This window comes from Triturus cristatus, chromosome 6 (assembly GCF_964204655.1).
Source record: "Triturus cristatus chromosome 6, aTriCri1.1, whole genome shotgun sequence".
Lineage (NCBI taxonomy): Eukaryota > Metazoa > Chordata > Amphibia > Caudata > Salamandridae > Triturus > Triturus cristatus.
In genome coordinates, this window is record NC_140589.1 from 99,479,374 (window position 1) to 99,501,549 (window position 22,176).

General features: G+C 43.4%; 22 non-coding genes across 22 annotated transcripts; all 22 read right to left on the bottom strand.

Moving 5' to 3' along the window:
• Positions 1–770: 770 nt before the first annotated feature.
• On the bottom strand, positions 771–853 carry TRNAL-AAG (transfer RNA leucine (anticodon AAG)). The gene has a single exon. It is a non-coding gene; the product is annotated as a tRNA-Leu (tRNA).
• Positions 854–1,039: 186 nt separating this feature from the next.
• TRNAL-CAG (transfer RNA leucine (anticodon CAG)) lies at positions 1,040–1,122 on the bottom strand. The gene has a single exon. It is a non-coding gene; the product is annotated as a tRNA-Leu (tRNA).
• Positions 1,123–1,754: 632 nt separating this feature from the next.
• TRNAL-UAG (transfer RNA leucine (anticodon UAG)) lies at positions 1,755–1,837 on the bottom strand. The gene has a single exon. It is a non-coding gene; the product is annotated as a tRNA-Leu (tRNA).
• Positions 1,838–3,130: 1,293 nt separating this feature from the next.
• On the bottom strand, positions 3,131–3,213 carry TRNAL-CAG (transfer RNA leucine (anticodon CAG)). The gene has a single exon. It is a non-coding gene; the product is annotated as a tRNA-Leu (tRNA).
• A 1,739-nt stretch (positions 3,214–4,952) lies between these two features.
• On the bottom strand, positions 4,953–5,035 carry TRNAL-AAG (transfer RNA leucine (anticodon AAG)). Its single transcript has one exon. It is a non-coding gene; the product is annotated as a tRNA-Leu (tRNA).
• Positions 5,036–5,221: 186 nt separating this feature from the next.
• On the bottom strand, positions 5,222–5,304 carry TRNAL-CAG (transfer RNA leucine (anticodon CAG)). The gene has a single exon. It is a non-coding gene; the product is annotated as a tRNA-Leu (tRNA).
• Positions 5,305–5,936: 632 nt separating this feature from the next.
• Positions 5,937–6,019, bottom strand: TRNAL-UAG (transfer RNA leucine (anticodon UAG)). Its single transcript has one exon. It is a non-coding gene; the product is annotated as a tRNA-Leu (tRNA).
• Positions 6,020–7,312: 1,293 nt separating this feature from the next.
• Positions 7,313–7,395, bottom strand: TRNAL-CAG (transfer RNA leucine (anticodon CAG)). The gene has a single exon. It is a non-coding gene; the product is annotated as a tRNA-Leu (tRNA).
• A 1,739-nt stretch (positions 7,396–9,134) lies between these two features.
• Positions 9,135–9,217, bottom strand: TRNAL-AAG (transfer RNA leucine (anticodon AAG)). The gene has a single exon. It is a non-coding gene; the product is annotated as a tRNA-Leu (tRNA).
• A 186-nt stretch (positions 9,218–9,403) lies between these two features.
• Positions 9,404–9,486, bottom strand: TRNAL-CAG (transfer RNA leucine (anticodon CAG)). Its single transcript has one exon. It is a non-coding gene; the product is annotated as a tRNA-Leu (tRNA).
• Positions 9,487–11,225: 1,739 nt separating this feature from the next.
• On the bottom strand, positions 11,226–11,308 carry TRNAL-AAG (transfer RNA leucine (anticodon AAG)). Its single transcript has one exon. It is a non-coding gene; the product is annotated as a tRNA-Leu (tRNA).
• A 186-nt stretch (positions 11,309–11,494) lies between these two features.
• Positions 11,495–11,577, bottom strand: TRNAL-CAG (transfer RNA leucine (anticodon CAG)). The gene has a single exon. It is a non-coding gene; the product is annotated as a tRNA-Leu (tRNA).
• A 632-nt stretch (positions 11,578–12,209) lies between these two features.
• On the bottom strand, positions 12,210–12,292 carry TRNAL-UAG (transfer RNA leucine (anticodon UAG)). The gene has a single exon. It is a non-coding gene; the product is annotated as a tRNA-Leu (tRNA).
• A 1,024-nt stretch (positions 12,293–13,316) lies between these two features.
• On the bottom strand, positions 13,317–13,399 carry TRNAL-AAG (transfer RNA leucine (anticodon AAG)). Its single transcript has one exon. It is a non-coding gene; the product is annotated as a tRNA-Leu (tRNA).
• Positions 13,400–13,585: 186 nt separating this feature from the next.
• Positions 13,586–13,668, bottom strand: TRNAL-CAG (transfer RNA leucine (anticodon CAG)). The gene has a single exon. It is a non-coding gene; the product is annotated as a tRNA-Leu (tRNA).
• Positions 13,669–15,407: 1,739 nt separating this feature from the next.
• TRNAL-AAG (transfer RNA leucine (anticodon AAG)) lies at positions 15,408–15,490 on the bottom strand. Its single transcript has one exon. It is a non-coding gene; the product is annotated as a tRNA-Leu (tRNA).
• A 186-nt stretch (positions 15,491–15,676) lies between these two features.
• TRNAL-CAG (transfer RNA leucine (anticodon CAG)) lies at positions 15,677–15,759 on the bottom strand. Its single transcript has one exon. It is a non-coding gene; the product is annotated as a tRNA-Leu (tRNA).
• Positions 15,760–17,498: 1,739 nt separating this feature from the next.
• Positions 17,499–17,581, bottom strand: TRNAL-AAG (transfer RNA leucine (anticodon AAG)). Its single transcript has one exon. It is a non-coding gene; the product is annotated as a tRNA-Leu (tRNA).
• Positions 17,582–17,767: 186 nt separating this feature from the next.
• On the bottom strand, positions 17,768–17,850 carry TRNAL-CAG (transfer RNA leucine (anticodon CAG)). Its single transcript has one exon. It is a non-coding gene; the product is annotated as a tRNA-Leu (tRNA).
• Positions 17,851–18,482: 632 nt separating this feature from the next.
• Positions 18,483–18,565, bottom strand: TRNAL-UAG (transfer RNA leucine (anticodon UAG)). Its single transcript has one exon. It is a non-coding gene; the product is annotated as a tRNA-Leu (tRNA).
• Positions 18,566–19,589: 1,024 nt separating this feature from the next.
• Positions 19,590–19,672, bottom strand: TRNAL-AAG (transfer RNA leucine (anticodon AAG)). The gene has a single exon. It is a non-coding gene; the product is annotated as a tRNA-Leu (tRNA).
• Positions 19,673–21,949: 2,277 nt separating this feature from the next.
• TRNAL-CAG (transfer RNA leucine (anticodon CAG)) lies at positions 21,950–22,032 on the bottom strand. Its single transcript has one exon. It is a non-coding gene; the product is annotated as a tRNA-Leu (tRNA).
• Between the last annotated feature and the right edge of the window lie 144 nt (positions 22,033–22,176).

The following is a 22,176-nucleotide window of genomic DNA, read 5'->3' on the forward strand; positions in this document are numbered from 1 at the left end:
ACACAAACAACTACAGCACAGGAAGTAGGAAGGCAATAGGTGGGGCAGTTTATGCAAATTTATGCTGCCAATGTGCCTTGCAGATTCATGCAGGATTTCTAGATCCTTGCTGGATACAAGAGAGTAGGCCTTGTTCCAGATAAACTATCCCTAGCAGGGAAAGTCTGAGCACAGGCACTCTTTTGCTCTTTAGCCCCTGGCCTGGGACTCACCCTCACTTGCTGAGGCATGAAATTCTGCATACCAACTTTGCACAGAAGGTATGTTTGTGGTTGTTTGGGGATGGGTGGGAGGTCAAGAGCAGGGAAAAGCAGGTCTCCTTCACTACTAGACTACTCTTCTATGCCTCCCTGCCGTTCACTCACTCTGTCTTTGTTTCATTCTCTCCTTCCACAACACTCCTTCTCACTCACTCGCTCTATCACTTGTATTTTTGCCCTTGCTCTACATTCTATAGTGGAAACATCTCTTGAATGAAGCATCTGAAAATGACGTGACATAAAATTTAAAACCTCCTTATTGGAAACCTAAAACATCACAAGACTTAATGTAACCCATTTCTTTCATAAAAAAGATTTTTAAAGTACCCCACAAAACAAATATAAAACACCACGAGTGCTAGAAGAATATTACATTAACGTTAAAGATAGAATAGGGCAAATGCATTTGCAGTTGAAACTGAAGTTTGGTACTTATTCAGATATTATTTACATTGCCAATTTTTAGCTGAGATTCTAAAGGAACTGAGAGAGAAAATGGAATTCAAGTTTTGTCAGAAGTGGGATTCGAACCCACGCCTCCAGGAGAGACTGCGGCCTTAACGCAGCGCCTTAGACCACTCTGCCATCCTGACCCCATGCTGCATTTTCATCTAAAGGGTGAGAAAGATATTAGGAACCAAAAAATGCACAGAGCTTAGGCCAATAGTGGCTAGAGCAAGAAAAAAACTCACTGCACTCTTCCAAGAAGACAATCCTATAAGCCACTGCGAGGGAAATGATCATATTTCTCAAGAAAAAAATTAGAGTAAAAAGAGGACTGTCAGAAGTGGGATTTGAACCCACGCCTCCAGAGGAGACCGCGACCTGAACGCAGCGCCTTAGACCACTCGGCCATCCTGACTTGTTTTCCCAGCATCTTTCAGAGGCCAGACAGCAATGCAGGTGAGGTACTGAAAAGGAATGCCCTCAATTTATTTATCCTATTATATGCACTTCCAACAGATCTTTGAACAATCTGTACAGAGCAGGACCTATGGAGAACTCTTTAGAACTTTGAGGCGAACAAAGAGAAAGTGCTATTCACCAGCCACTTGAACGGCTCAAAGCTGCTTTGAAATTGAGACAATAGCCACCTCTTGGCTGGCTAAAGCAATTTCAACAAGGGATCTCAAAGTCACAACATAGGGTGGAGTATGCAAATTTAAGCAGCCCCTGATCAAAGCCCTGAGGAAATTGCTGTAAGTGTGCTGGAGTCCAGTTGTCTACCAGATGAATGGCATTCTTCCAAATTTGCTGGGCCCGTCTGGCCAGGGCATACAAGAGCATGACTCTTCCAGATGACCTCTTACATGGGTCCTATGCTCATTTGGTAAGGATTGCGCTTTGTCAGCAAGACGTTATAGAACCTAAATATATGAGAAACCCCATCTCTCTTGACAAGAGGAGAACGGAATAACGTGCCAAGTGAAGACCAACAGATGCAACTTCCATCAGATGTTAACCTGATAAAGGAGATTAAATCTCCAAAAGGCATGTCAGAAGTGGGATTCGAACCCACGCCTCCAAAGGAGACTGTGGCCTAAACACAGCGCCTTAGACCTCTCGGCCATCCTGACAGTATATGCTTTTAAGAAATGAATAAAAGTTACTCAGAAACGTCTACCTCAATGCAAGCCTGAAATAATTTAAACCTTCAAACACAAGGTGCAACTTTATGCACAGGACAATAAACACAGAAGAACACATACGAAAGCACTTTATTTCACAGGTATACAGTTTTCATGCTTTTAGAACACCACATACCTCTCACCAGCTAATTAGGGTCCTGTATCCGACTCACAACATTTCCTTGCCTGCGACCTCTCTCTCTACACAAACAACTACAGCACAGGAAGTAGGAAGGCAATAGGTGGGGCAGTTTATGCAAATTTATGCTGCCAATGTGCCTTGCAGATTCATGCAGGATTTCTAGATCCTTGCTGGATACAAGAGAGTAGGCCTTGTTCCAGATAAACTATCCCTAGCAGGGAAAGTCTGAGCACAGGCACTCTTTTGCTCTTTAGCCCCTGGCCTGGGACTCACCCTCACTTGCTGAGGCGTGAAATTCTGCATACCAACTTTGCACAGAAGGTATGTTTGTGGTTGTTTGGGGATGGGTGGGAGGTCAAGAGCAGGGAAAAGCAGGTCTCCTTCACTACTAGACTCCTCTTCTATGCCTCCCTGCCATTCACTCACTCTGTCTTTGTTTCATTCTCTCCTTCCACAACACTCCTTCTCACTCACTCGCTCTATCACTTGTATTTTTGCCCGTGCTCTGCATTCTATAGTGGAAACATCTCTTGAATGAAGCATCTGAAAATGACGTGACATAAAGGTTAAAACCTCCTTATTGTAAACCTAAAACATAATAAGACTTAATGTAACCCATTTCTTTCATAAAAAAGATTTTTAAAGTACCCCACAAAAGAAATATAAAACACCACGAGTGCTAGAAGAATATTACATTAACGTTAAAGATAGAATAGGGCAAATGCATTTGCAGTTGAAACTGAAGTTTGGTACTTATTCAGATATTATTTACATTGCCAATTTTTAGCTGAGATTCTAAAGGAACTGAGAGAGAAAATGGAATTGAAGTTTTGTCAGAAGTGGGATTCGAACCCACGCCTCCAGGAGAGACTGCGGCCTTAACGCAGCGCCTTAGACCACTCGGCCATCATGACCCCATGGTGCTTTTTCATCTAAAGGGTGAGAAAGATATTAGGAACCAAAAAATGCACAGAGCTTAGGCCAATAGTGGCTAGAGCAAGAAAAAAACTCACTGCACTCTTCCAAGAAGACAATCCTATAAGCCACTGCGAGGGAAATGATCATATTTCTCAAGAAAAAAATTAGAGTAAACACAGGACTGTCAGAAGTGGGATTTGAACCCACGCCTCCAGAGGAGACTGCGACCTGAACGCAGCGCCTTAGACCACTCGGCCATCCTGACTTGCTTTCCCAGCATCTTCCAGAGGCCAGACAGCCATGCAGGTGAGGTACTGAAAAGGAATGCCCTCAATTTATTTATCCTATTATATGCACTTCCAACAGATCTTTGAACAATCTGTACAGAGCAGGACCTATGGAGAACTCTTTAGAACTTTGAGGCAAACAAAGAGAAAGTGCTATTCACCAGCCACTTGAACGGCTCAAAGCTGCTTTGAAATTGAGACAATAGCCACCTCTTGGCTGGCTAAAGCAATTTCAACAAGGGATCTCAAAGTCACAACATAGGGTGGAGTATGCAAATTTAAGCAGCCCCTGATCAAAGCCCTGAGGAGATTGCTGTAAGTGTGCTGGAGTCCAGTTGTCTACCAGATGAATGGCATTCTTCCAAATTTGCAGGGCCCGTCTGGCCAGGGCATACAAGAGCATGACTCTTCCAGATGACCTCTTACATGGGTCCTATGCTCATTTGGTAAGGATTGCGTTTTGTCAGCAAGACGTTATAGAACCTAAATATATGAGAAACCCCATCTCTCTTGACAAGAGGAGAACGGAATAAAGTGCCAAGTGAAGACCAACAGATGCAACTTCCATCAGATGTTAACCTGATAAAGGAGATTAAATCTCCAAAAGGCATGTCAGAAGTGTGATTCGAAACCACGCCTCCAAAGGAGACTGTGGCCTAAACACAGCGCCTTAGACCTCTCGGCCATCCTGACAGTATAGGCTTTTAATAAATGAATAAAAGTTACTCAGAAACGTCTACCTCCATGCAAGCCTGAAATAATTTAAACCATCAAACACAAGGTGCAACTTTATGCACAGGACAATAAACACAGAAGAACACATACGAAAGCACTTTATTTCACAGGTATACAGTTTTCATGCTTTTAGAACACCACATACCTCTCACCAGCTATTTAGGGTCCTGTATCCGACTCACAACATTTCCTTGCCTGCGACCTCTCTCTCTACACAAACAACTACAGCACAGGAAGTAGGAAGGCAATAGGTGGGGCAGTTTATGCAAATTTATGCTGCCAATGTGCCTTGCAGATTCATGCAGGATTTCTAGATCCTTGCTGGATACAAGAGAGTAGGCCTTGTTCCAGATAAACTATCCCTAGCAGGGAAAGTCTGAGCACAGGCACTCTTTTGCTCTTTAGCCCCTGGCCTGGGACTCACCCTCACTTGCTGAGGCATGAAATTCTGCATACCAACTTTGCACAGAAGGTATGTTTGTGGTTGTTTGGGGATGGGTGGGAGGTCAAGAGCAGGGAAAAGCAGGTCTCCTTCACTACTAGACTACTCTTCTATGCCTCCCTGCCGTTCACTCACTCTGTCTTTGTTTCATTCTCTCCTTCCACAACACTCCTTCTCACTCACTCGCTCTATCACTTGTATTTTTGCCCTTGCTCTGCATTCTATAGTGGAAACATCTCTTGAATGAAGCATCTGAAAATGACGTGACATAAAATTTAAAACCTCCTTATTGGAAACCTAAAACATCACAAGACTTAATGTAACCCATTTCTTTCATAAAAAAGATTTTTAAAGTACCCCACAAAAGAAATATAAAACACCACGAGTGCTAGAAGAATATTACATTAACGTTAAAGATAGAATAGGGCAAATGCATTTGCAGTTGAAACTGAAGTTTGGTACTTATTCAGATATTATTTACATTGCCAATTTTTAGCTGAGATTCTAAAGGAACTGAGAGAGAAAATGGAATTCAAGTTTTGTCAGAAGTGGGATTCGAACCCACGCCTCCAGGAGAGACTGCGGCCTTAACGCAGCGCCTTAGACCACTCGGCCATCCTGACCCCATGCTGCATTTTCATCTAAAGGGTGAGAAAGATATTAGGAACCAAAAAATGCACAGAGCTTAGGCCAATAGTGGCTAGAGCAAGAAAAAAACTCACTGCACTCTTCCAAGAAGACAATCCTATAAGCCACTGCGAGGGAAATGATCATATTTCTCAAGAAAAAAATTAGAGTAAACACAGGACTGTCAGAAGTGGGATTTGAACCCACGCCTCCAGAGGAGACTGCGACCTGAACGCAGCGCCTTAGACCACTCGGCCATCCTGACTTGCTTTCACAGCATCTTCCAGAGGCCAGACAGCCATGCAGGTGAGGTACTGAAAAGGAATGCCCTCAATTTATTTATCCTATTATATGCACTTCCAACAGATCTTTGAACAATCTGTACAGAGCAGGACCTATGGAGAACTCTTTAGAACTTTGAGGCGAACAAAGAGTAAGTGCTATTCACCAGCCACTTGAACGGCTCAAAGCTGCTTTGAAATTGAGACAATAGCCACCTCTTGGCTGGCTAAAGCAATTTCAACAAGGGATCTCAAAGTCACAACATAGGGTGGAGTATGCAAATTTAAGCAGCCCCTGATCAAAACCCTGAGGAAATTGCTGTAAGTGTGCTGGAGTCCAGTTGTCTACCAGATGAATGGCATTCTTCCAAATTTGCTGGGCCCGTCTGGCCAGGGCATACAAGAGCATGACTCTTCCAGATGACCTCTTACATGGGTCCTATGCTCATTTGGTAAGGATTGCGCTTTGTCAGCAAGACGTTATAGAACCTAAATATATGAGAAACCCCATCTCTCTTGACAAGAGGAGAACGGAATAACGTGCCAAGTGAAGACCAACAGATGCAACTTCCATCAGATGTTAACCTGATAAAGGCGATTAAATCTCCAAAAGGCATGTCAGAAGTGGGATTCGAACCCACGCCTCCAAAGGAGACTGTGGCCTAAACACAGCGCCTTAGACCTCTCGGCCATCCTGACAGTATAGGCTTTTAAGAAATGAATAAAAGTTACTCAGAAACGTCTACCTCCATGCAAGCCTGAAATAATTTAAACCTTCAAACACAAGGTGCAACTTTATGCACAGGACAATAAACACAGAAGAACACATACGAAAGCACTTTATTTCACAGGTATACAGTTTTCATGCTTTTAGAACACCACATACCTCTCACCAGCTATTTAGGGTCCTGTATCCGACTCACAACATTTCCTTGCCTGCGACCTCTCTCTCTACACAAACAACTACAGCACAGGAAGTAGGACGGCAATAGGTGGGGCAGTTTATGCAAATTTATGCTGCCAATGTGCCTTGCAGATTCATGCAGGATTTCTAGATCCTTGCTGGATACAAGAGAGTAGGCCTTGTTCCAGATAAACTATCCCTAGCAGGGAAAGTCTGAGCACAGGCACTCTTTTGCTCTTTAGCCCCTGGCCTGGGACTCACCCTCACTTGCTGAGGCGTGAAATTCTGCATACCAACTTTGCACAGAAGGTATGTTTGTGGTTGTTTGGGGATGGGTGGGAGGTCAAGAGCAGGGAAAAGCAGGTCTCCTTCACTACTAGACTCCTCTTCTATGCCTCCCTGCCGTTCACTCACTCTGTCTTTGTTTCATTCTCTCCTTCCACAACACTCCTTCTCACTCACTCGCTCTATCACTTGTATTTTTGCCCTTGCTCTGCATTCTATAGTGGAAACATCTCTTGAATGAAGCATCTGAAAATGACGTGACATAAAATTTAAAACCTCCTTATTGGAAACCTAAAACATCACAAGACTTAATGTAACCCATTTCTTTCATAAAAAAGATTTTTAAAGTACCCCACAAAACAAATATAAAACACCACGAGTGCTAGAAGAATATTACATTAACGTTAAAGATAGAATAGGGCAAATGCATTTGCAGTTGAAACTGAAGTTTGGTACTTATTCAGATATTATTTACATTGCCAATTTTTAGCTGAGATTCTCAAGGAACTGAGAGAGAAAATGGAATTCAAGTTTTGTCAGAAGTGGGATTCGAACACACGCCTCCAGGAGAGACTGCGGCCTTAACGCAGCGCCTTAGACCACTCGGCCATCCTGACCCCATGCTGCTTTTTCATCTAAAGGGTGAGAAAGATATTAGGAACCAAAAAATGCACAGAGCTGAGGCCAATAGTGGCTAGAGCAAGAAAAAAACTCACTGCACTCTTCCAATAAGACAATCCTATAAGCCACTGCGAGGGAAATGATCATATTTCTCAAGAAAATAATTAGAGTAAACACAGGACTGTCAGAAGTGGGATTTGAACCCACGCCTCCAGAGGAGACTGCGACCTGAACGCAGCGCCTTAGACCACTCGGCCATCCTGACTTGCTTTCCCAGCATCTTCCAGAGGCCAGACAGCCATGCAGGTGAGGTACTGAAAAGGAATGCCCTCAATTTATTTATCCTATTATATGCACTTCCAACAGATCTTTGAACAATCTGTACAGAGCAGGACCTATGGAGAACTCTTTAGAACTTTGAGGCGAACAAAGAGAAAGTGCTATTCACCAGCCACTTGAACGGCTCAAAGCTGCTTTGAAATTGAGACAATAGCCACCTCTTGGCTGGCTAAAGCAATTTCAACAAGGGATCTCAAAGTCACAACATAGGGTGGAGTATGCAAATTTAAGCAGCCCCTGATCAAAGCCCTAAGGAAATTGCTGTAAGTGTGCTGGAGTCCAGTTGTCTACCAGATGCATGGCATTCTTCCAAATTTGCAGGGCCCGTCTGGCCAGGGCATACAAGAGCATGACTCTTCCAGATGACCTCTTACATGGGTCCTATGCTCATTTGGTAAGGATTGCGCTTTGTCAGCAAGACGTTATAGAACCTAAATATATGAGAAACCCCATCTCTCTTGACAAGAGGAGAACGGAATAACGTGCCAGGTGAAGACCAACAGATGCAACTTCCATCAGATGTTAACCTGATAAAGGAGATTAAATCTCCAAAAGGAATGTCAGAAGTGGAATTCGAACCCACGCCTCCAAAGGAGACTGTGGCCTAAACACAGCACCTTAGACCTCTCGGCCATCCTGACAGTATAGGCTTTTAAGAAATGAATAAAAGTTACTCAGAAACGTCTACCTCCATGCAAGCCTGAAATAATTTAAACATTCAAACACAAGGTGCAACTTTATGCACAGGACAATAAACACAGAAGAACACATACGAAAGCACTTTATTTCACAGGTATACAGTTTTCATGCTTTTAGAACACCACATACCTCTCACCAGCTATTTAGGGTCCTGTATCCGACTCACAACATTTCCTTGCCTGCAACCTCTCTCTCTACACAAACAACTACAGCACAGGAAGTAGGAAGGCAATAGGTGGGGCAGTTTATGCAAATTTATGCTGCCAATGTGCCTTGCAGATTCATGCAGGATTTCTAGATCCTTGCTGGATACAAGAGAGTAGGCCTTGTTCCAGATAAACTATCCCTAGCAGGGAAAGTCTGAGCACAGGCACTCTTTTGCTCTTTAGCCCCTGGCCTGGGACTCACCCTCACTTGCTGAGGCGTGAAATTCTGCATACCAACTTTGCACAGAAGGTATGTTTGTGGTTGTTTGGGGATGGGTGGGAGGTCAAGAGCAGGGAAAAGCAGGTCTCCTTCACTACTAGACTCCTCTTCTATGCCTCCCTGCCATTCACTCACTCTGTCTTTGTTTCATTCTCTCCTTCCACAACACTCCTTCTCACTCACTCGCTCTATCACTTGTATTTTTGCCCTTGCTCTGCATTTTATAGTGGAAACATCTCTTGAATGAAGCATCTGAAAATGACGTGACATAAAATTTAAAACCTCCTTATTGGAAACCTAAAACATCACAAGACTTAATGTAACCCATTTCTTTCATAAAAAAGATTTTTAAAGTACCCCACAAAACAAATATAAAACACCACGAGTGCTAGAAGAATATTACATTAACGTTAAAGATAGAATAGGGCAAATGCATTTGCAGTTGAAACTGAAGTTTGGTACTTATTCAGATATTATTTACATTGCCAATTTTTAGCTGAGATTCTAAAGGAACTGAGAGAGAAAACGGAATTCAAGTTTTGTCAGAAGTGGGATTCGAACCCACGCCTCCAGGAGAGACTGCGGCCTTAACGCAGCGCCTTAGACCACTCGGCCATCCTGACCCCATGCTGCTTTTTCATCTAAAGGGTGAGAAAGATATTAGGAACCAAAAAATGCACAGAGCTTAGGCCAATAGTGGCTAGAGCAAGAAAAAAACTCACTGCACTCTTCCAAGAAGACAATCCTATAAGCCACTGCGAGGGAAATGATCATATTTCTCAAGAAAAAAAGTAGAGTAAACACAGGACTGTCAGAAGTGGGATTTGAACCCACGCCTCCAGAGGAGACTGCGACCTGAACGCAGCGCCTTAGACCACTCGGCCATCCTGACTTGCTTTCCCAGCATCTTCCAGAGGCCAGACAGCAATGCAGGTGAGGTACTGAAAAGGAATGCCCTCAATTTATTTATCCTATTATATGCACTTCCAACAGATCTTTGAACAATCTGTACAGAGCAGGACCTATGGAGAACTCTTTAGAACTTTGAGGCGAACAAAGAGAAAGTGCTATTCACCAGCCACTTGAACGGCTCAAAGCTGCTTTGAAATTGAGACAATAGCCACCTCTTGGCTGGCTAAAGCAATTTCAACAAGGGATCTCAAAGTCACAACATAGGGTGGAGTATGCAAATTTAAGCAGCCCCTGATCAAAGCCCTGAGGAAATTGCTGTAAGTGTGCTGGAGTCCAGTTGTCTACCAGATGAATGGCATTCTTCCAAATTTGCTGGGCCCGTCTGGCCAGGGCATACAAGAGCATGACTCTTCCAGATGACCTCTTACATGGGTCCTATGCTCATTTGGTAAGGATTGCGCTTTGTCAGCAAGACGTTATAGAACCTAAATATATGAGAAACCCCATCTCTCTTGACAAGAGGAGAACGGAATAACGTGCCAAGTGAAGACCAACAGATGCAACTTCCATCAGATGTTAACCTGATAAAGGAGATTAAATCTCCAAAAGGCATGTCAGAAGTGGGATTCGAACCCACGCCTCCAAAGGAGACTGTGGCCTGAACACAGCGCCATAGACCTCTCGGCCATCCTGACAGTATATGCTTTTAGGAAATGAATAAAAGTTACTCAGAAATGTCTACCTCAATGCAAGCCTGAAATAATTTAAACCTTCAAACACAAGGTGCAACTTTATGCACAGGACAATAAACACAGAAGAACACATACGAAAGCACTTTATTTCACAGGTATACAGTTTTCATGCTTTTAGAACACCACATACCTCTCACCAGCTAATTAGGGTCCTGTATCCGACTCACAACATTTCCTTGCCTGCGACCTCTCTCTCTACACAAACAACTACAGCACAGGAAGTAGGAAGGCAATAGGTGGGGCAGTTTATGCAAATTTATGCTGCCAATGTGCCTTGCAGATTCATGCAGGATTTCTAGATCCTTGCTGGATACAAGAGAGTAGGCCTTGTTCCAGATAAACTATCCCTAGAAGGGAAAGTCTGAGCACAGGCACTCTTTTGCTCTTTAGCCCCTGGCCTGGGACTCACCCTCACTTGCTGAGGCGTGAAATTCTGCATACCAACTTTGCACAGAAGGTATGTTTGTGGTTGTTTGGGGATGGGTGGGAGGTCAAGAGCAGGGAAAAGCAGGTCTCCTTCACTACTAGACTCCTCTTCTATGCCTCCCTGCCGTTCACTCACTCTGTCTTTGTTTCATTCTCTCCTTCCACAACACTCCTTCTCACTCACTCGCTCTATCACTTGCATTTTTGCCCTTGCTCTGCATTCTATAGTGGAAACATCTCTTGAATGAAGCATCTGAAAATGACGTGACATAAAATTTAAAACCTCCTTATTGGAAACCTAAAACATCACAAGACTTAATGTAACCCATTTCTTTCATAAAAAAGATTTTTAAAGTACCCCACAAAACAAATATAAAACACCACGAGTGCTAGAAGAATATTACATTAACGTTAAAGATAGAATAGGGCAAATGCATTTGCAGTTGAAACTGAAGTTTGGTACTTATTCAGATATTATTTACATTGCCAATTTTTAGCTGAGATTCTAAAGGAACTGAGAGAGAAAATGGAATTCAAGTTTTGTCAGAAGTGGGATTCGAACCCACGCCTCCAGGAGAGACTGCGGCCTTAACGCAGCGCCTTAGACCACTCGGCCATCCTGACCCCATGCTGCTTTTTCATCTAAAGGGTGAGAAAGATATTAGGAACCAAAAAATGCACAGAGCTGAGGCCAATAGTGGCTAGAGCAAGAAAAAAACTCACTGCACTCTTCCAAGAAGACAATCCTATAAGCCACTGCGAGGGAAATGATCATATTTCTCAAGAAAATAATTAGAGTAAACACAGGACTGTCAGAAGTGGGATTTGAACCCACGCCTCCAGAGGAGACTGCGACCTGAACGCAGCGCCTTAGACCACTCGGCCATCCTGACTTTCTTTCCCAGCATCTTCCAGAGGCCAGACAGCCATGCAGGTGAGGTACTGAAAAGGAATGCCCTCAATTTATTTATCCTATTATATGCACTTCCAACAGATCTTTGAACAATCTGTACAGAGCAGGACCTATGGAGAACTCTTTAGAACTTTGAGGCGAACAAAGAGAAAGTGCTATTCACCAGCCACTTGAACGGCTCAAAGCTGCTTTGAAATTGAGACAATAGCCACCTCTTGGCTGGCTAAAGCAATTTCAACAAGGGATCTCAAAGTCACAACATAGGGTGGAGTATGCAAATTTAAGCAGCCCCTGATCAAAGCCCTAAGGAAATTGCTGTAAGTGTGCTGGAGTCCAGTTGTCTACCAGATGCATGGCATTCTTCCAAATTTGCAGGGCCCGTCTGGCCAGTGCATACAAGAGCATGACTCTTCCAGATGACCTCTTACATGGGTCCTATGCTCATTTGGTAAGGATTGCGCTTTGTCAGCAAGACGTTATAGAACCTAAATATATGAGAAACCCCATCTCTCTTGACAAGAGGAGAACGGAATAACGTGCGAAGTGAAGACCAACAGATGCAACTTCCATCAGATGTTAACCTGATAAAGGAGATTAAATCTCCAAAAGGCATGTCAGAAGTGGGATTCGAACCCACGCCTCTAAAGGAGACTGTGGTCTAAACACAGCGCCTTAGACCTCTCGGCCATCCTGACAGTATAGGCTTTTAAGAAATGAATAAAAGTTACTCAGAAACGTCTACCTCCATGCAAGCCTGAAATAATTTAAACCTTCAAACACAAGGTGCAACTTTATGCACAGGACAATGAACACAGAAGAACACATACGAAAGCACTTTATTTCACAGGTATACAGTTTTCATGCTTTTAGAACACCACATACCTCTCACCAGCTATTTAGGGTCCTGTATCCGACTCACAACATTTCCTTGCCTGCGACCTCTCTCTCTACACAAACAACTACAGCACAGGAAGTAGGAAGGCAATAGGTGGGGCAGTTTATGCAAATTTATGCTGCCAATGTGCCTTGCAGATTCATGCAGGATTTCTAGATCCTTGCTGGATACAAGAGAGTAGGCCTTGTTCCAGATAAACTATCCCTAGCAGGGAAAGTCTGAGCACAGGCACTCTTTTGCTCTTTAGCCCCTGGCCTGGGACTCACCCTCACTTGCTGAGGCGTGAAAATCTGCATACCAACTTTGCACAGAAGGTATGTTTGTGGTTGTTTGGGGATGGGTGGGAGGTCAAGAGCAGGGAAAAGCAGGTCTCCTGCACTACTAGACTCCTCTTCTATGCCTCCCTGCCATTCACTCACTCTGTCTTTGTTTCATTCTCTCCTTCCACAACACTCCTTCTCACTCACTCGCTCTATCACTTGTATTTTTGCCCTTGCTCTGCATTCTATAGTGGAAACATCTCTTGAATGAAGCATCTGAAAATGACGTGACATAAAATTTAAAACCTCCTTATTGTAAACCTAAAACATCACAAGACTTAATGTAACCCATTTCTTTCATAAAAAAGATTTTTAAAGTACCCCACAAAACAAATATAAAACACCACGAGTGCTAGAAGAATATTACATTAACGTTAAAGATAGAATAGGGCAAATGCATTTGCAGTTGAAACTGAAGTTTGGTACTTATTCAGATATTATTTACATTGCCAATTTTTAGCTGAGATTCTAAAGGAACTGAGAGAGAAAATGGAATTCAAGTTTTGTCAGAAGTGGGATTTGAACCCACGCCTCCAGGAGAGACTGCGGCCTTAACGCAGCGCCTTAGACCACTCGGCCATCCTGACCCCATGCTGCTTTTTCATCGAAAGGGTGAGAAAGATATTAGGAACCAAAAAATGCACAGAGCTTAGGCCAATAGTGGCTAGAGCAAGAAAAAAACTGACTGCACTCTTCCAAGAAGACAATCCTATAAGCCACTGCGAGGGAAATGATCATATTTCTCAAGAAAAAAATTAGAGTAAACACAGGACTGTCAGAAGTGGGATTTGAACCCACACCTCCAGAGGAGACTGCGACCTGAACGCAGCGCCTTAGACCACTCGGCCATCCTGACTTGCTTTCCCAGCATCTTCCAGAGGCCAGACAGCCATGCAGGTGAGGTACTGAAAAGGAATGCCCTCAATTTATTTATCCTATTATATGCACTTCCAACAGATCTTTGAACAATCTGTACAGAGCAGGACCTATGGAGAACTCTTTAGAACTTTGAGGCGAACAAAGAGAAAGTGCTATTCACCAGCCACTTGAACGGCTCAAAGCTGCTTTGAAATTGAGACAATAGCCACCTCTTGGCTGGCTAAAGCAATTTCAACAAGGGATCTCAAAGTCACAACATAGGGTGGAGTATGCAAATTTAAGCAGCCCCTGATCAAAGCCCTAAGGAAATTGCTGTAAGTGTGCTGGAGTCCAGTTGTCTACCAGATGCATGGCATTCTTCCAAATTTGCAGGGCCCATCTGGCCAGGGCATACAAGAGCATGACTCTTCCAGATGACCTCTTACATGGGTCCTATGCTCATTTGGTAAGGATTGCGCTTTGTCAGCAAGACGTTATAGAACCTAAATATATGAGAAACCCCATCTCTCTTGACAAGAGGAGAACGGAATAACGTGCCAAGTGAAGACCAACAGATGCAACTTCCATCAGATGTTAACCAGATAAAGGAGATTAAATCTCCAAAAGGCATGTCAGAAGTGGGATCCGAACCCACGCCTCCTAAGGAGACTGTGGCCTAAACACAGCGCCTTAGACCTCTCGGCCATCCTGACAGTATAGGCTTTTAAGAAATGAATAAAAGTTACTCAGAAACGTCTACCTCCATGCAAGCCTGAAATAATTTAAACCTTCAAACACAAGGTGCAACTTTATGCACAGGACAATAAACACAGAAGAACACATACGAAAGCACTTTATTTCACAGGTATACAGTTTTCATGCTTTTAGAACACCACATACCTCTCACCAGCTATTTAGGGTCCTGTATCCGACTCACAACATTTCCTTGCCTGCGACCTCTCTCTCTACACAAACAACTACAGCACAGGAAGTAGGAAGGCAATAGGTGGGGCAGTTTATGCAAATTTATGCTGCCAATGTGCCTTGCAGATTCATGCAGGATTTCTAGATCCTTGCTGGATACAAGAGAGTAGGCCTTGTTCCAGATAAACTATCCCTAGCAGGGAAAGTCTGAGCACAGGCACTCTTTTGCTCTTTAGCCCCTGGCCTGGGACTCACCCTCACTTGCTGAGGCGTGAAATTCTGCATACCAACTTTGCACAGAAGGTATGTTTGTGGTTGTTTGGGGATGGGTGGGAGGTCAAGAGCAGGGAAAAGCAGGTCTCCTTCACTACTAGACTACTCTTCTATGCCTCCCTGCCGTTCACTCACTCTGTCTTTGTTTCATTCTGTCCTTCCACAACACTCCTTCTCACTCACTCGCTCTATCACTTGTATTTTTGCCCTTGCTCTGCATTCTATAGTGGAAACATCTCTTGAATGAAGCATCTGAAAATGACGTGACATAAAATTTAAAACCTCCTTATTGGAAACCTAAAACATCACAAGACTTAATGTAACCCATTTCTTTCATAAAAAAGATTTTTAAAGTACCCCACAAAAGAAATATAAAACACCACGAGTGCTAGAAGAATATTACATTAACGTTAAAGATAGAATAGGGCAAATGCATTTGCAGTTGAAACTGAAGTTTGGTACTTATTCAGATATTATTTACATTGCCAATTTTTAGCTGAGATTCTAAAGGAACTGAGAGAGAAAATGTAATTCAAGTTTTGTCAGAAGTGGGATTCGAACCCACGCCTCCAGGAGAGACTGCGGCCTTAACACAGCGCCTTAGACCACTTGGCCATCCTGACCCCATGGTGCTTTTTCATCTAAAGGGTGAGAAAGATATTAGGAACCAAAAAATGCACAGAGCTTAGGCCAATAGTGGCTAGAGCAAGAAAAAAACTCACTGCACTCTTCCAAGAAGACAATCCTATAAGCCACTGCGAGGGAAATGATCATATTTCTCAAGAAAAAAATTAGAGTAAACACAGGACTGTCAGAAGTGGGATTTGAACCCACGCCTCCAGAGGAGACTGCGACCTGAACGCAGCGCCTTAGACCACTCGGCCATCCTGACTTGCTTTCCCAGCATCTTCCAGAGGCCAGACAGCCATGCAGGTGAGGTACTGAAAAGGAATGCCCTCAATTTATTTATCCTATTATATGCACTTCCAACAGATCTTTGAACAATCTGTACAGAGCAGGACCTATGGAGAACTCTTTAGAACTTTGAGGCAAAGAAAGAGAAAGTGCTATTCACCAGCCACTTGAACGGCTCAAAGCTGCTTTGAAATTGAGACAATAGCCACCTCTTGGCTGGCTAAAGCAATTTCAACAAGGGATCTCAAAGTCACAACATAGGGTGGAGTATGCAAATTTAAGCAGCCCCTGATCAAAGCCCTGAGGAGATTGCTGTAAGTGTGCTGGAGTCCAGTTGTCTACCAGATGAATGGCATTCTTCCAAATTTACAGGGCCCGTCTGGCCAGGGCATACAAGAGCATGACTCTTCCAGATGACCTCTTACATGGGTCCTATGCTCATTTGGTAAGGATTGCGCTTTGTCAGCAAGACGTTATAGAACCTAAATATATGAGAAACCCCATCTCTCTTGACAAGAGGAGAACGGAATAACGTGCCAAGTGAAGACCAACGGATGCAACTTCCATCAGATGTTAACCTGATAAAGGAGATTAAATCTCCAAAAGGCATTTCAGAAGTGGGATTCGAACCCACGCCTCCAAAGGAGACTGTGGCCTAAACACTGCGCCTTAGACCTCTCGGCCATCCTGACAGTATAGGCTTTTAATAAATGAATAAAAGTTACTCAGAAACGTCTACCTCCATGCAAGCCTGAAATAATTTAAACCTTCAAACACAAGGTGCAACTTTATGCACAGGACAATAAACACAGAAGAACACATACGAAAGCACTTTATTTCACAGGTATACAGTTTTCATGCTTTTAGAACACCACATACCTCTCACCAGCTATTTAGGGTCCTGTATCCGACTCACAACATTTCCTTGCCTGCGACCTCTCTCTCTACACAAACAACTACAGCACAGGAAGTAGGAAGGCAATAGGTGGGGCAGTTTATGCAAATTTATGCTGCCAATGTGCCTTGCAGATTCATGCAGGATTTCTAGATCCTTGCTGGATACAAGAGAGTAGGCCTTGTTCCAGATAAACTATCCCTAGCAGGGAAAGTCTGAGCACAGGCACTCTTTTGCTCTTTAGCCCCTGGCCTGGGACTCACCCTCACTTGCTGAGGCGTTAAATTCTGCATACCAACTTTGCACAGAAGGTATGTTTGTGGTTGTTTGGGGATGGGTGGGAGGTCAAGAGCAGGGAAAAGCAGGTCTCCTTCACTACTAGACTCCTCTTCTATGCCTCCCTGCCATTCACTCACTCTGTCTTTGTTTCATTCTCTCCTTCCACAACACTCCTTCTCACTCACTCGCTCTATCACTTGTATTTTTGCCCTTGCTCTGCATTCTATAGTGGAAACATCTCTTGAATGAAGCATCTGAAAATGACGTGACATAAAATTTAAAACCTCCTTATTGGAAACCTAAAACATCACAAGACTTAATGTAACCCATTTCTTTCATAAAAAAGATTTTTAAAGTACCCCACAAAACAAATATAAAACACCACGAGTGCTAGAAGAATATTACATTAACGTTAAAGATAGAATAGGGCAAATGCATTTGCAGTTGAAACTGAAGTTTGGTACTTATTCAGATATTATTTACATTGCCAATTTTTAGCTGAGATTCTAAAGGAACTGAGAGAGAAAATGGAATTCAAGTTTTGTCAGAAGTGGGATTCGAACCCACGCCTCCAGGAGAGACTGCGGCCTTAACGCAGCGCCTTAGACCACTCGGCCATCCTGACCCCATGCTGCTTTTTCATCTAAAGGGTGAGAAAGATATTAGGAACCAAAAAATGCACAGAGCTGAGGCCAATAGTGGCTAGAGCAAGAAAAAAACTCACTGCACTCTTCCAAGAAGACAATCCTATAAGCCACTGCGAGGGAAATGATCATATTTCTCAAGAAAATAATTAGAGTAAACACAGGACTGTCAGAAGTGGGATTTGAACCCACGCCTCCAGAGGAGACTGCGACCTGAACGCAGCGCCTTAGACCACTCGGCCATCCTGACTTTCTTTCCCAGCATCTTCCAGAGGCCAGACAGCCATGCAGGTGAGGTACTGAAAAGGAATGCCCTCAATTTATTTATCCTATTATATGCACTTCCAACAGATCTTTGAACAATCTGTACAGAGCAGGACCTATGGAGAACTCTTTAGAACTTTGAGGCGAACAAAGAGAAAGTGCTATTCACCAGCCACTTGAACGGCTCAAAGCTGCTTTGAAATTGAGACAATAGCCACCTCTTGGCTGGCTAAAGCAATTTCAACAAGGGATCTCAAAGTCACAACATAGGGTGGAGTATGCAAATTTAAGCAGCCCCTGATCAAAGCCCTAAGGAAATTGCTGTAAGTGTGCTGGAGTCCAGTTGTCTACCAGATGCATGGCATTCTTCCAAATTTGCAGGGCCCGTCTGGCCAGTGCATACAAGAGCATGACTCTTCCAGATGACCTCTTACATGGGTCCTATGCTCATTTGGTAAGGATTGCGCTTTGTCAGCAAGACGTTATAGAACCTAAATATATGAGAAACCCCATCTCTCTTGACAAGAGGAGAACGGAATAACGTGCGAAGTGAAGACCAACAGATGCAACTTCCATCAGATGTTAACCTGATAAAGGAGATTAAATCTCCAAAAGGCATGTCAGAAGTGGGATTCGAACCCACGCCTCCAAAGGAGACTGTGGTCTAAACACAGCGCCTTAGACCTCTCAGCCATCCTGACAGTATAGGCTTTTAAGAAATGAATAAAAGTTACTCAGAAACGTCTACCTCCATGCAAGCCTGAAATAATTTAAACCTTCAAACACAAGGTGCAACTTTATGCACAGGACAATGAACACAGAAGAACACATACGAAAGCACTTTATTTCACAGGTATACAGTTTTCATGCTTTTAGAACACCACATACCTCTCACCAGCTATTTAGGGTCCTGTATCCGACTCACAACATTTCCTTGCCTGCGACCTCTCTCTCTACACAAACAACTACAGCACAGGAAGTAGGAAGGCAATAGGTGGGGCAGTTTATGCAAATTTATGCTGCCAATGTGCCTTGCAGATTCATGCAGGATTTCTAGATCCTTGCTGGATACAAGAGAGTAGGCCTTGTTCCAGATAAACTATCCCTAGTAGGGAAAGTCTGAGCACAGGCACTCTTTTGCTCTTTAGCCCCTGGCCTGGGACTCACCCTCACTTGCTGAGGCGTGAAAATCTGCATACCAACTTTGCACAGAAGGTATGTTTGTGGTTGTTTGGGGATGGGTGGGAGGTCAAGAGCAGGGAAAAGCAGGTCTCCTGCACTACTAGACTCCTCTTCTATGCCTCCCTGCCATTCACTCACTCTGTCTTTGTTTCATTCTCTCCTTCCACAACACTCCTTCTCACTCACTCGCTCTATCACTTGTATTTTTGCCCTTGCTCTGCATTCTATAGTGGAAACATCTCTTGAATGAAGCATCTGAAAATGACGTGACATAAAATTTAAAACCTCCTTATTGTAAACCTAAAACATCACAAGACTTAATGTAACCCATTTCTTTCATAAAAAAGATTTTTAAAGTACCCCACAAAACAAATATAAAACACCACGAGTGCTAGAAGAATATTACATTAACGTTAAAGATAGAATAGGGCAAATGCATTTGCAGTTGAAACTGAAGTTTGGTACTTATTCAGATATTATTTACATTGCCAATTTTTAGCTGAGATTCTAAAGGAACTGAGAGAAAAAATGGAATTCAAGTTTTGTCAGAAGTGGGATTCGAACCCACGCCTCCAGGAGAGACTGCGGCCTTAACGCAGCGCCTTAGACCACTCGGCCATCCTGACCCCATGGTGCTTTTTCATCTAAAGGGTGAGAAAGATATTAGGAACCAAAAAATGCACAGAGCTTAGGCCAATAGTGGCTAGAGCAAGAAAAAAACTCACTGCACTCTTCCAAGAAGACAATCCTATAAGCCACTGCGAGGGAAATGATCATATTTCTCAAGAAAAAAATTAGAGTAAACACAGGACTGTCAGAAGTGGGATTTGAACCCACGCCTCCAGAGGAGACTGCGACCTGAACGCAGCGCCGTAGACCACTCGGCCATCCTGACTTGCTTTCCCAGCATCTTCCAGAGGCCAGACAGCCATGCAGGTGAGGTACTGAAAAGGAATGCCCTCAATTTATTTATCCTATTATATGCACTTCCAACAGATCTTTGAACAATCTGTACAGAGCAGGACCTATGGAGAACTCTTTAGAACTTTGAGGCAAACAAAGAGAAAGTGCTATTCACCAGCCACTTGAACGGCTCAAAGCTGCTTTGAAATTGAGACAATAGCCACCTCTTGGCTGGCTAAAGCAATTTCAACAAGGGATCTCAAAGTCACAACATAGGGTGGAGTATGCAAATTTAAGCAGCCCCTGATCAAAGCCCTGAGGAGATTGCTGTAAGTGTGCTGGAGTCCAGTTGTCTACCAGATGAATGGCATTCTTCCAAATTTACAGGGCCCGTCTGGCCAGGGCATACAAGAGCATGACTCTTCCAGATGACCTCTTACATGGGTCCTATGCTCATTTGGTAAGGAATGCGCTTTGTCAGCAAGACGTTATAGAACCTAAATATATGAGAAACCCCATCTCTCTTGACAAGAGGAGAACGGAATAACGTGCCAAGTGAAGACCAACAGATGCAACTTCCATCAGATGTTAACCTGATAAAGGAGATTAAATCTCCAAAAGGCATTTCAGAAGTGGGATTCGAACCCACGCCTCCAAAGGAGACTGTGGCCTAAACACAGCGCCTTAGACCTCTCGGCCATCCTGACAGTATAGGCTTTTAATAAATGAATAAAAGTTACTCAGAAACGTCTACCTCCATGCAAGCCTGAAATAATTTAAACCTTCAAACACAAGGTGCAACTTTATGCACAGGACAATAAACACAGAAGAACACATACGAAAGCACTTTATTTCACAGGTATACAGTTTTCATGCTTTTAGAACACCACATACCTCTCACCAGCTATTTAGGGTCCTGTATCCGACTCACAACATTTCCTTGCCTGCGACCTCTCTCTCTACACAAACAACTACAGCACAGGAAGTAGGAAGGCAATAGGTGGGGCAGTTTATGCAAATTTATGCTGCCAATGTGCCTTGCAGATACATGCAGGATTTCTAGATCCTTGCTGGATACAAGAGAGTAGGCCTTGTTCCAGATAAACTATCCCTAGCAGGGAAAGTCTGAGCACAGGCACTCTTTTGCTCTTTAGCCCCTGGCCTGGGACTCACCCTCACTTGCTGAGGCATGAAATTCTGCATACCAACTTTGCACAGAAGGTATGTTTGTGGTTGTTTGGGGATGGGTGGGAGGTCAAGAGCAGGGAAAAGCAGGTCTCCTTCACTACTAGACTCCTCTTTTATGCCTCCCTGCCGTTCACTCACTCTGTCATTGTTTCATTCTCTCCTTCCACAACACTCATTCTCACTCACTCGCTCTATCACTTGTATTTTTGCCCTTGCTCTGCATTCTATAGTGGAAACATCTCTTGAATGAAGCATCTGAAAATGATGTGACATAAAATTTAAAACCTCCTTATTGGAAACCTAAAACATCACAAGACTTAATGTAACCCATTTCTTTCATAAAAAAGATTTTTAAAGTACCCCACAAAAGAAATATAAAACACCACGAGTGCTAGAAGAATATTACATTAACGTTAAAGATAGAATAGGGCAAATGCATTTGCAGTTGAAACTGAAGTTTGGTACTTATTCAGATATTATTTACATTGCCAATTTTTAGCTGAGATTCTAAAGGAACTGAGAGAGAAAATGGAATTCAAGTTTTGTTAGAAGTGGGATTCGAACCCACGCCTCCAGGAGAGACTGTGGCCTTAACGCAGCGCCTTAGACCACTCGGCCATCCTGACCCCATGGTGCTTTTTCATCTAAAGGGTGAGAAAGATATTAGGAACCAAAAAATGCACAGAGCTTAGGCCAATAGTGGCTAGAGCAAGAAAAAAACTCACTGCACTCTTCCAAGAAGACAATCCTATAAGCCACTGCGAGGGAAATGATCATATTTCTCAAGAAAAAAATTAGAGTAAACATAGGACTGTCAGAAGTGGGATTTGAACCCACGCCTCCAGAGGAGACTGCGACCTGAACGCAGCGCCTTAGACCACTCGGCCATCCTGACTTGCTTTCCCAGCATCTTCCAGAGGCCAGACAGCCATGCAGGTGAGGTACTGAAAAGGAATGCCCTCAATTTATTTATCCTATTATATGCACTTCCAACAGATCTTTGAACAATCTGTACAGAGCAGGACCTATGGAGAACTCT